The sequence below is a fragment of the Octopus bimaculoides genome, chromosome 12, assembly GCF_001194135.2.
Source record: "Octopus bimaculoides isolate UCB-OBI-ISO-001 chromosome 12, ASM119413v2, whole genome shotgun sequence".
Taxonomy (NCBI): Eukaryota; Metazoa; Mollusca; class Cephalopoda; order Octopoda; family Octopodidae; genus Octopus; species Octopus bimaculoides.
Window position 1 is genome coordinate 27,496,995 of NC_068992.1, and position 13,175 is coordinate 27,510,169.

The 13,175-nt window shown below is 36.6% G+C and overlaps 1 protein-coding gene across 3 annotated transcripts in view; it reads right to left on the reverse strand.

Moving 5' to 3' along the window:
• LOC106879726 (tumor protein 63) overlaps positions 1-13,175 on the reverse strand; it is a 274,347-nt gene that overhangs the window by 107,609 nt on the left and 153,563 nt on the right. Inside the window, exon 1 of one of the 3 annotated variants that reach the window (XM_052972116.1) lies at positions 11,153-11,353. The exons of the other annotated variants lie outside the window; for them this stretch is intronic. The gene's annotated coding sequence lies outside the window, so the exon portion shown is untranslated. Of the gene's footprint in view, positions 1-11,152; positions 11,354-13,175 lie in introns of those variants that run through there. 3 annotated transcript variants of the gene reach the window in all.

Here is a 13,175-nt window from a genome sequence, read left to right on the forward strand (position 1 = left end):
CGGGAGAGGTATGCAGTAATATACATCTGGAAGATCCTGGAAGGAATTGTGCCAAATTTTGGCATTGAAAGCTACACTAATGCCAGAACGGGACGACAGTGCATAGTGCTAAAGATCCCAGCAACACCATTGTGCTTCAGGACCAGTTACTGCAACAGCCTGGGTTTCAGGGGCCCACAGCTTTTTAATATTCTCCCAAAGAGCCTGAGGAACCTGCACAAAGTAGATGTAGGCGTTTTTAAATCAAAGCTGGACCTCTTCCTGTCGAGAGTCTCAGATGAACCTACCTCATGGCAAGAGGTGCAAATGAGGGTAGCTACATCAAACTCCATTCTTCACCAAGTGCCACATATTGGAGGAGGCTCTCAGTAATAACAGTGTAGCAAAACGGTGGTGCATCAGCATGGCCACAGCTCTGAGTTGAAACTACAGAAAAAAAATTATATAAATAAATAAATATATATATAAATATATATAAATAAATATAAATATATAAACACACACACACACACACACATATATATATATATGTGTGTGTGTGTTTTAAGAGAAAAATTGGATGTAAGAGGCTTCAGTTGTAGTGTGCAAGAGCAATGTGAAGCATATGAAGAGAACAGCTGCATAAAAAAGAGCCAATCTCCAATTGTGGTGGGAACCTGGAAGAGGTAGAGCCAGGAAGACACGGAATGAATTTGGTAAGAAATGATCTTCAGATGTTGAGCCTTACAGAGAATATGACAAGGGACCAAGGCAATTGGCAATTTGCTGTACTTGAGAAGACCCATCAAGACAAGTAAAATTATGGTCTTACAGGCGTGATCTTTATAGTTATGCCCTACCCCAACACACACCGCTCAATCTGTTCCCTGTCAAAACTCTTCCACAACCCGTCTTACCAACACCTCCCTTCCTGCAACCAAGATCAATTCCCACTGCATGCCCCTCCACACTCTCTCGTGCACTTATCTGCATGCATACTCTCCATCCCCTTACATATCTATCATAGCCCTTCCCCCATCCACAGCAATTTCTCTCACCATCACTTTCTACGGTCACCTCTTCCCCATCTTTAAAAATCTCCCCTCACACTCTTATGAAACATCCCCTTCTATCCTCTCAATATCACATATTCACTCCTACTATACCTTGTAAGTCCCTCCTGATACATCTCCACCACCATCTATTTCTCTCACTGTCTGTCTATTTTTCTCTCAAACTACCTCTCTTTCCTCCCCTTTCTTTACTTAATGAGGTAGCTAGGTATCTCCTCTATAGTAAGACATCTATTTCTATCTCTCTGTTATACTTTAACCTCTCATCTGGCACAAAGTCACTTCCCTCATGACTGCTCCTTCTCCCAGGGGTCTTTGTCAGGCAAGTTACTTGGTGACACTACTAGTGCTGGTGCCATGTAAAAAGCACAGTGTTGGCATCACATAAAAAGCACCCAGTGCACCCTGTATAGTAGTTGGCATTATGAAGGGCATCAAACCATAGAAACCATGCCGAAACGGACAATGGAGTATGGCTCAGTTCTCTGGCTTACTAGCTCCTGTCAAACTGTCCAATGCATGCCAGCATAGAAAACAGATGTTAATTGATGATGATGATATACAAAGACACACACATGCACATATACACAACTTACATAAATGTGCATGCCAACGCCCCACCCCACCCACATCTATATTGAGAGAGAGAGAGAAATATCTGTGTGTGTGTGTGTGTGTGTGTGTGTTTATTATAATCACTTTCATGTTTGCTTTTTCATGCTCGCATGGGTTGGACAGATCTTCAACACAACATCTTGCTGTTTGTTGCATCCCTTTGTTATCTATGATTCACCACTTCTTCCCATGTACACCTTGGTCTTTCTCTTCCACAGTTTCCATCCAGTTGGATCCTTTGGCATGTCTTTACTCATCTGCTCTCATCCATATACATTACATACCCGTACCAATACAGCCATCTCTCTTACACACTCTTATATCCATTTTTTGTCTTCTCTCAGCTCATAAGTACCACATTGCTCATGCACAATGATATTACATATTCAGCATAGCATGCTTGTTTCAATTCTCCCCAAACTCCACATATTCTCTAGATTCTGTGTCCACGTCTAATAATCATGCAGTATTGTACTTTCAACACAAGCCCTTTGCTTGAAGAGAGAAACCCCTTGTTGCTAGCATATGTAATAGCTCCCTGAACTTATTCTATCTTGTTCTTATTCTGTCTACTTCGCTTTCAGTGCAGTCACCTACACAACTGATTAGGTCTCTTAGGTAACAGAAGCTGCCAAATACTTCTACGGAACATTTTAAGTACTGAAATGAACTTATTTTACTAAAACTCTCACTGCTACATCCTGCTCTACATCTGCCACTTACAAAGTCTTTATTCATTGTCAGCCAGTGCAGCTTCTGTGCACCTATAGTTTACATAAGGTACACCATATGAAATTCCTTTTCTGCACAGCCATTTTCCTGATAGCAACAGAGTCCTTCTTTCCTACTAATTTAAATTTCAGAATTTACCAAGTTTACTCTGCAGCATCTTGATTCTAAGGCTTTGCTTAGACATTTGGAATTTCTTGTCTATGTCTTCAACAGACTCTGCAATAGGAACACAGCCATCAGTAAACCTGAGTTCCTACAGACAGCCTCAGTTGTGGCTTGGAGAACTAAAATGAATATGAGGAGACTGAGCCTTGGTCAACACTTATCTGCACACTAAACTACTCACTGAAGCCAACTCTCACTTGCTGACTGCATCTCTGTGCATGGTTTGCACTGCTCTCATTTATTAACACCTAGCTTTCTTAAAGACCAACGAACTACACATCATGGTATCCTATCAAAGGCCCTCTGCAGATCAACAAATGTTGAATAAAGAAATTTAGTTTCAGCTAAAGACTTTTCTTACAGAGAGAGCATCAGAAGTATATTCGACCTTGCACAAATCCAAATTACATCTCATGTTTCTTATTCTCTTCCTAATCAAAACTTGTTCCATTACTCTTGTAATTTTGTCCATCAATTTGATGATGCCTCTGTAGTTGCTTATTTCTAAAGCATCTTCTTTACCCCTTACAATCAACAGTTGGTTATTATACTGCTATGATACTGGGTATGATACTTCCCTGCATTTATTACCTGGTTTACTATGTGAGCAACTAGCCTGAGCCCAACCCTACCAGATTTTTCAGTATCTCAGTGACTATATCTGATGGACCTACTGTTTTCCCATCTTCACATCCATTTTGACCATACAGCTGCCCACTTCAGTAGCTGGTCCCTCTATTCAATATACTTGAAATAGTTTCTCTTCCTCCCACAACACATTTTCTGTATCCATAAGAGAAACTAAATCTATTCAAGTAAACCCAAGAAAGGGATCACCAAATGAAATTGACATAAAATCAAAATGGTCATTAATGGTATGAAGATGGGAAAAGTAGTCAGATTATCAGGGACAGTCACTGATGATACTGAAAATATCCAGCAAACTCCAGAAAATATCCAGCAAACTAGCCATTCATAGTCAATTGGGTAGTACAGAAATCTCAATCTCAATGACATATATTGACATCAACTGCTATAAGAACAAAGAAGATGCCCCAGAAAGTAGTAACTACAGAAACAACAAATAGACCAAGTTACAAAAGTCACAGAAAAAGTTATATTACAACCAATTAGAAAGAAAATTAGCTTAGACAAGATGGAGTTTGATTTTGTGCCAAGTCAAGGTACCAGTGAATTCCCTCTCCCTAAAGAGATAACTGCAAGGAAAGTTCTTAGCTACAAGTAAGCCACTATATATAGCATTCTTTAACATGGAAAAAGGACTCTGATAGGGCACTAAGCTTTGTAGTTTGGCCAACTCTATGAAAATGAGAGACAGAATGGCTTGTGAGAACCAGGCAAGCTATATACAGAAATGCTGTCAGCAAGATGAGCCTTAGTAATGAGTCCACTGAGAAATTTGGCATGCAGATAGATAGGTACCAGGCTTGTTTCTCCATCACTTCCTGTTTATTATAGTTCTCCAGGTCATAACAGAAGAATTTAACACCAGTTGTTCATTGGAACTTTTGTATACCAATGACCTAGTTCTTACAACAGAATTTGTTCAAGAATTTTAAAAATTCCAAATGTGAAAGCAAAGCCTAGAATCAAGAGGTCTCAGAAGTTAAATTAACAAAGACAAAAGATTCAGTTTGTAGGAGAAAAGATACACAGAAGCAGTGGGGGCACAGACATGTAGCAGATATGCAGGTGTAGCTTACAGTTAGAACTTCCAAGGCTCCCTACAAATAGTTGATTGCTTCCATTACCTAAGTGACCTAATTAGCAGGGCAGGAAGATACATTGGAAACACAGCAGCCAAAGTAATATCAGAATGGACAAAGTTCAGGAAGGTATAACTTCTGTTGGCATTAAGATTTTTGCTCTGAGAGAAGGACAGATTGTATGGTTTTTGTGTACAAAATACAAGTTAGATAATGATGAAACATTGGCAATGACAGCAGAAGTGCAAAGACAAAAAAAGAAATAAGATGAGCAGGCACTACTGAATGCAAAACAGTGTGCATACATGATGGAGCACAGTTGATAGAAAAATTAGGCATGAGAAAGATGGAGTGTGCAAATGACAAAAATATGTGGTAATAACAATATGGATAGCATGTGCAAGTTGACAGTTGGGTAAAGAAATACCAGGCAGCTCAAGTGAAAGGAACCTCTGAGACAAGACCAAGGAAGAAATGGGAGAAAGTGGTAAGGAATTTAGTAATTGAGAAAACATGCCCCACCAAAATATGTGCGCATATGTGTGTACATGTATATAAACACATATATGCAAATACATATGATGGTTGTACATTTACACACACACACACATATATATATATATATATATATATATATATATATATATATATATATATATATATATATATATATATATATACATATATATATAGACACACACACACACACATATATATATACACACACACACATTTATAAATATATATATAATTCTATTCTATAATATAGTATATACCATGTCTGTTTCTTTTGCTTTGTTTCCTTTGTTTCTTTTAGCCAATACTATGTCTTATAATGAATGTAAGCAATTTATCTATACAGTACATGCGTGGTCAGAAACTAGGAAGCAGTTGTATGCACATTTCAATTTCCCTATGAAATCCTTTGTACCTATAATATTGCACCTCTGCTCACACTTTCCTAGTGGGTTTTACTTCAAATAGTTTTAAATAGAACATTAATGGCATCAAGATCATCAATCTCAAAGCATCAGCAAATGGAATGAGCAATGCCTTTTCCTACAGGCCTTACAAGTAAAAGCAAATTTTTTTTTTAATTTACAATTAGCAACCACATAATGTGTATGTGTGTATCAATACATGTGTGTGTTTGTAAGCTTGCCTTTTTTGTCTTTTTGACTTGTCTGAAGGAAAGAGAACTCCCCACAACCTTTGCAGGCCCTCCATAACTGGCAAGCTTGATGCTATTAAAGTTTGGTTACAAATGTTTCAACACCCGCAGTAAAGACATGAACAAAGAGGAGATTCCCAATGGCCAATGTTCTGGCAAGAAAGACCTGGACATAATGGGTAGTAGAAGGATTATGGAATTGGAAGTATCAAGAATGATGAGAGATGGAAAGACAAATAGATAAGGCATGCCTGTGTGTTGGAGGTATGAGACCAGCCAGCTCAAAGATAGAGAGAGAGAACAGGGAGACAGCAGGCCTCTGGGCCAGAGGCTGTTAGCAGGCTTGAAGTGACTGAATTTTAATTAATCAAGTGACTTTCTTCTGGATGTGGTAAATGATGTTTGCGTGCATAGTAGCAGCTCTGTTGCAGATATGGGAGCAGTACTACATTTTGGGTCACACTTGAACTTTGTTGAATGTTAGTAGCTGTTGGGTGTTTATTTTCTGGCCCTAAAGAGAAGTACCAATTTTTTGGGAGGTGGTTCTAGCTATGATAGAGATTACTTTACTGAAAGTGAGGTCCAACATTTGGAGTGACTGTGAAAGATCTAGGTGAGTGCTGCTCATGTTTAATGGGGATGTAGTACAGTGGTGCTTTCTTGATGAATACTGCATTAGCTTTTTTTGATTTTTGCTTTTTTGTGTTTTTTTTTTTTTTGCTGTTGAAAGAAATAAGGTTGACTTGGTCCTACTGGAGGGCATTCTCAGGGTTTCCAGTTGTGGAATCTATGCAAGCTTGGTGTGTGATTTTCAAGCTTTAAGTGGGTGATGCTGGTTGGGGGAATGAAGGGTTGTGTCATTTGCATAAGAGTGGACATTTGTTGTATGTAGTGGCAAGTAGGTCATTGATATATAGAAGGAAGAGACCAGAGGTTGAAACCAAACTTGAAAGAACACCAGAGTTGATTCAGCGTTGGATAGAAGAAACTGTCAACACATGCCATAATATGGTGTAATTATATAGGAAGTACTGATTCAATGATATGAGAAATGGGTAGGGGTTCATGGATGGGAAGTTTTGATAGCAGATTTGCATGCCAAATACAGTCAAAGATTTTGCTTATGTGTAGGGCAACAACTTTGTTTTCATCAAACTTTTCTATCATGAGAACTAACGGATGAGTGACATAAGAGAGTAGCTCTCCAGTGGACTTGGCTCTGTGGAAGCTGTAGTAGTGGTCACTGATGAGAGAAATTCAAAGAGACCAATTCAAGGTATTGAACCATGTCATAATTAATGTGTGTGTGTGTGTGTATTCACACTCATACTTATGTATACAGATACACACATATATATACACAGATATGCATGCATACACAGACCTCACAGTGTAAGTTAAAACAAACCAAATATCCAAAGAACTCACACATGCAAACACACTATAGTCATTTTATGTGCTTCTCTGGATAGTTTGAAATAAAATGAAGTAGAAAAACTTAAACTGCTGAAGACAAGAATAATGGTAGAATATTGGTTTCAAATTTTGGCACAAGGCCAGAAATTTGTGGAGAGGGAGTAAGTTAATTACATCTATCCCTATATTTAACTGGTACCTATTTTATTGACTCTGAAAGGACGAAAGGAATTTGACCTCAATAGAATTTGAACTCAAAACATAAAGACAGGTGAAACACTGGTAAGCATTTTACCCAGTATGCTAACAACTCTGCCAGCTCACCACCTTAGATATTAATAGAATATTAGAAACATATCCAAGATCAGCCACTATCATATATAAGCACATGTTATGCAATGTTAAATTATAAGGCACCAAAAGAGAATGATTCTCCCCAGACACAACAGAATATGCTTCAACGCACAAACTCACATAAAGAATCTTGCAAACCAAATCCCAAAACGAAATTTTTATATTTTGTTTGACCAGAATTTAGAAAAGTTGTTGCCTAAGGGTGAGTAATGATAATTTTACAAGGGCAGCATTCAAATTTGAAATTTTATTTTATTGTAATAATTGACAGTCAATATACAATTACATTTGGAATAAAGAAGCATTCAACTAAGATTCTTTAAGAAATGAATTAAAAGCATTTTCTACAACCTTTGCTATAATAAGAATGGTAAATGATTGTAATATTTTAGGCATTTTAAAGAATGAGCAATTATTATTTTACCTCAAGTCAATCCTGATGAAACACACCTATAATCAAAAGCATAACAGCTGTGGCTATCCTGTCTTCTTTTATAAAAGTTTAAAACTAGGGTTGCATTATGTCATTCCTTTATAAGTCAGTAAGTTTAATTTGACAGAGATTTAGTCACTGTTTGTAGCCTGTAGAATACCTAAGTAGAGTCCCTTTGGTTTGAAGAATGAACAGCTGTAAGAAGGAATGGAAAAATCTCACCTATTTATCTATATTTAACCCCCTCAGTTTCTCTTTTACTTTTGTCACTAAGTCAGTTTTGTAGTAAAAATACCAAACCAAATTTTAGCAGAGAATCTACATACATATATAATAGTCTTTCACTGGTTTCAGCCTTCGCCCATTGGCCATACTAGAGCACTGACATCAACGCTTTTATTCAATATCTCGACCTCAGTACTACAACAGGTATTTATTCTAACAACCTCATGTAGGTAGAAAGGGATGTAACTCAGACTAAATACCACAAAGTACATTTGCAACACTGATTTTGTTTGACACTCCTTTACTAACGTCCTTTTAGATACATACACACATAAACGTAAGTATCGTTGACTTACAGCCGAAGTTATATAAAATAATTTTAGCTAATTTACGCGAGATGTTTAAAAATTTGGTGTACACAACGATCCAGCATATAGTCGGTGTTTTTATGTTTATATAAATGAAATAAACGGGAAGAATGAACCTCAATACACTACTTGAAGGCAAGGTAGAATATTTACTTCGTGGGACATCTAGAAGTTTTGGTAATTATTCACTATGTCAGCCGTTGTTGAACTTACGACACTTAATTATTTAAGCTAGACAATGTAGGGTAGTAATTGAGATTACGAGTGATTAGTATGTAGATTGAGCAGGAACTAAGCAGTTACTTTATGTATCTATGAATTTTAATAACCTCTAAGTAATAATATAAGGTAAAATATCTTCAGAGTGCTCTACTAGAGGAATATGAGTTAGGACACTTAAACACATACCAGCTGCTATAACACAGATGTACACACACGCAACTATACAGCACATTATAGTTTAATCACACACCACAATTTCTATCTACCAAATTTCTTCATCAATCCGAAGTTAAATAGTAACATGATGGGATCGAACCGAGAACATATGAGTATATGCGAACTTTTCAACCATGCATATACTTACACACATATATGCTTATTTACTAAGCAATAAGGGAATTAACATTTGTTTTCTTTCCTATCTGCATATTGTAGAAAGAGAAAGGCAACGTGAATTAAAACTGTTTGTCCCACAATTAACTGGTATTTTCTAAAGCTTAAAACCTTAATTCTTGACATAATATATAGAAATCCAGTAGGGAGTTATTTCCCTTTCAACGCAGGCTACTGAAGTTTTGAAGGGTTACTTATATGTATTTACTCTCTCTCTCTCTCTCTCTCAATAGCACCGAAGGACCTGCAAAATTTACATACTTCCATTGAATGGAAATAATTTGTTTTTATGTCACGCAGCATTTATGGGTTAATGATTATGGTAATCTTCTCACAGTTTAAAGTGTTCAGCTGATCGAGGCTCTCCATTTAATTAAGAGGACAACAGTGTGTTCCTCCACCCATCTGTGAAAGGACCCAAATTGTTGAAAGCGAGATAAACGAAAGTAACGAATCACAACGAAATTACTGCAATGATATATCACGGCCCATAGCAACAGGCGGACATCAAAGAGACCACTTCACCCCGTTACAAATTATTCTCTGGAGCGTGAAAGGTGGGATAGGAAAACCAGATTGTAGAAGTGGGAGACGAGAGAGGGAGGGAGCGTGTAAGGTTTGTAGATCCTCTAATGTGGGTCGGCGATTAGATGGAAGCTACCCACAAATCGAGTCCGTTAACACAGTTTCTAACGCACTTGTAGTAGTTTTTACCGGTTGTGCTCTATTTTGGGACATTAACGTCACAACTTCCACTCCTATACACCTTTAAGTTTAATGAATTTGATGTATGATTTCAATTGGTTTCATTCGTGTATAAAACGGATTCTTAGTTTTCTGTAAATTTCATTTTCTAGTGTCAAATAAATTGCTACAACGTTTTTCTCTAACAAAGCACAGTACCAATTTCCTTTCGGAGAAGTATTATCCGACCTCGTTGGGATGAAATTTGAGCTGATCCGGAATTAAAAGAGGGATACTGTAATCCATTTGTTTCCGTTTTCACCTGTCTTGGAACATATATCCGACGTTTTCATAAGAAATTAAACAAATGATTATACTGAGAATGTTTGTTCGCATCCACATAGGTAGATAGGTGTGTGTGTGTGTGTAAAAGAGGTTGGCTGACCAACATCTGATTTACAGGGAGAAAGCGTGTACAAATAAAAGACAGCATAAGAAAGAGAACACAAAAAGGTCCTCTTTAAAATCGAAAAATAATTCCTACACAATAATAATGAAACTGTTGTGATATAACTGAAACAGTTGACAACAAACAACAGTTGACAACTTAGTAGTAATTTTTTTATACACACAATTCTTTTATACACACAACACACTTCAAAAGAAATATGAACCGACACCTGATGATTAATCAGAACCACAAACATCATCCATCATCTTCAATGTACCAACACCACATACATCAATTCAAAATCCCGAACAGGAAGTTTTCATTGTAATTCATCATTGATACAATTTAATGGATGTGTAGGGGGGTGGTGAGAGAGAGATACAGACAGAGAAAGTGCATGAGAGTGATTACGTGTATATACATCAGCACACATGTGTGTGCGTGTCTGTGTGAGTGCGTGTGTGTGTGCGCGTGTTTATATGAACATGTATGAAGCGTCCCAAAGTGGAATGGACTGAAGGTGATCGGACCAGAAAATGCTTCATTAAAATACATTGAACAGTCAATCAGTATTAGGAAACATTCGTTCTTTATGAATTGTTGTTTCTATGCTCGACACTTTAAACTTATTTTCACAATTAATAATATAATTAGATCTTACAGGAACCAGCTCCTTTCCAATCTCATTCCCCTCCCCCATCATCATCATCACCATCAATATTGTACTTTACTGTTTCCCAATATAGATAACAATCAAGATAAAGAATGGTGATCTTTTGATATTGCATTATAAATGTATCGACCATTCTTCAACAATAATCTTTTGGCAACCTAAAAGTTACAGGGTTTTAAAAATGACGTCTTCGCCACAGTCTCTGTCTCTCTCTCTCTCTCTCCCTCTCTCTGAAGCACATACATACAAAGTTGCATAAGCATTCAACAGGTGAGTAAATTGAATTCTATAAACTGCACTTACAGAATCTTATAGCAATAGTTATTTCCATAAAAAAAAAGGAATGGTGGTAAGAAATACAGCAATCTTCATTTAAAATTACAGCCAACTGAATTAAATTGATCCATTGAAAGAAATATAATTCTCAAACAAAAAATGTATATACGTCTAATTAAAGGTAAAAACCACTACCTGTTCAGCAGTATAATATCTGTTATGTGCCTCTCTCTTTTTTTTTCCTTCACCGTCTTCAAAGTCCCTGAGAAACAGTTTTTTTTTCTTCTTTTTCTTAAAAGGAGAATGTAATAAAATGCCTGTTGTCTGGCTGTACTCCTAACATGTATTGTTTCCTGCAGCAGTAAAGCTGCTACTGGCCGCTATACTCCACTGCTACTCTAAATGATATTTGTAGTAGTAGTAGTAGTAGTGGTGGTGATGGTGGTGGAGGTGTGAGTGCTACTGCTAGTCTGGTCATTCTCGTTGCTACAGCTTACCTGGTTAATAACCGCAGACCCAATCAGTCGTATCGACTCGAGATCCCCTCTCCCTTCCCATCATATTTTATAATACACTAGAATGCGATTCTTTTATATATATATATATATATATATATATATATATATATATATATATATACTCGAGAGGAGAATTCTTTAGTTTTATTTTCTTCACTCTCAGTTCGTCGACAGATAGGAAACACAGTACGCAGTTTCTATCACACATTCTGTAAAACGGTTACACGTTTTTCTTTCACTTTATTTCTGTATTGTCCCGATTAAGTAGACACACGCGGAAAGCTATTGAGAAATAAACAATCCGCAATATTTTTGATTCATATTGTTTTTTTTTTCATTTTACATCCCTTCGAATGTAAGTGTGTGATTCACCGTTGCGTTCGAACTGGTATAACATACTCTCCCGTTTGTTACATAAGCATCCAGGTGAGGCAACTTTGGTGGCCAGTTTCATTCCACTCTCGTTTCACTTCACCTACAATTTAAAGTCCCATGTTAATCTAAAGATTAGAGCAGTAAAATATATTCAGATTCTGAGGTGATCTGAAAAAAAACAATAAACTCTCTCCTGTCCTACCCTGAGCTATACATCTCTTTAAGTAGTGATATTTTACCGTTAATACGCGTATATGTTGGGATTCTCCCGAGTAAATCCTTCAGTTCTTTAACGCAGTTTGCATATTCTTTGTATAATGCATGTGAATGTAATTATAGGCAGAAAGAATTCAGAGTGTCACAAAGAAACGCGTGTTCAATTACCACTTTGCTCGTCTTTTTTATGTACATGTTTATATTATATCTTCCCTTTAACAGAGAATAAACATATATAATTATAGAATTCAGGAATCGAGAATTTGTAAAGTTTGTACTTTACCTAAATGTACTATGTAGCAAATGAATAGTTGCTTATCAAGCTAATGGTAACAACTTTTGTGCAATATGTTTCCATCTCTAATGGAAGTATTTCAAACAGATCATCAAATTAAATGTCCAGAAAATATCATTAAAGTTAGATTACTTCTTCCGTGCAAGAAAACACTTTAACACTGTATTCCAGTTAAATATATTCTATGTACTTGTCTCTCTTCCTCTCAAATCAATCAATATGCCATACATTCTCCAGAATAGCAGCCTTGTGAACCATTAGTCACCCTTTTCTCCCCAGTTAGCAATAATTTAGGCCACAAAGTTTAGAAATGTTTGTAAAAACTAAAACCCGAAGACTGAATGACTCCAAATCATTTTATAGAGGATTGTCAAAATACTTGGCTGATGTCTCATATCTTAAGGTGCTCAGCAGAACTCTGGGTATATTTGCATATTATGCAAAATGGATCCATAAATTCCAATAAAATAATATTCTTATCAGAAACACAATAATATCCTCAAAGTCAAAAGCACTTAATACCTTTCATACTTTTGAAAAGTAATTACAACCATCTCCCTTGTAGCTATTGATGAAACTTCAACTTTCATTCTTGAGTTTGATGAGGCTGATGTTTCAACTACTCTAAGACAAGATAACAGACCTGTTGCTTTCGTGTCAAGTACTCTTGGTCTTGTAAGTAAACTTACACTATTCATGAACAGAGAAAGAAATCAAATTGCCATTTTACTCTTATCACTGTTCAACAGTTGGATAATGGAAATAACAAGATATTGGAATATCATTTTCAGCTTCCATCTTTTTCTGGCACTAC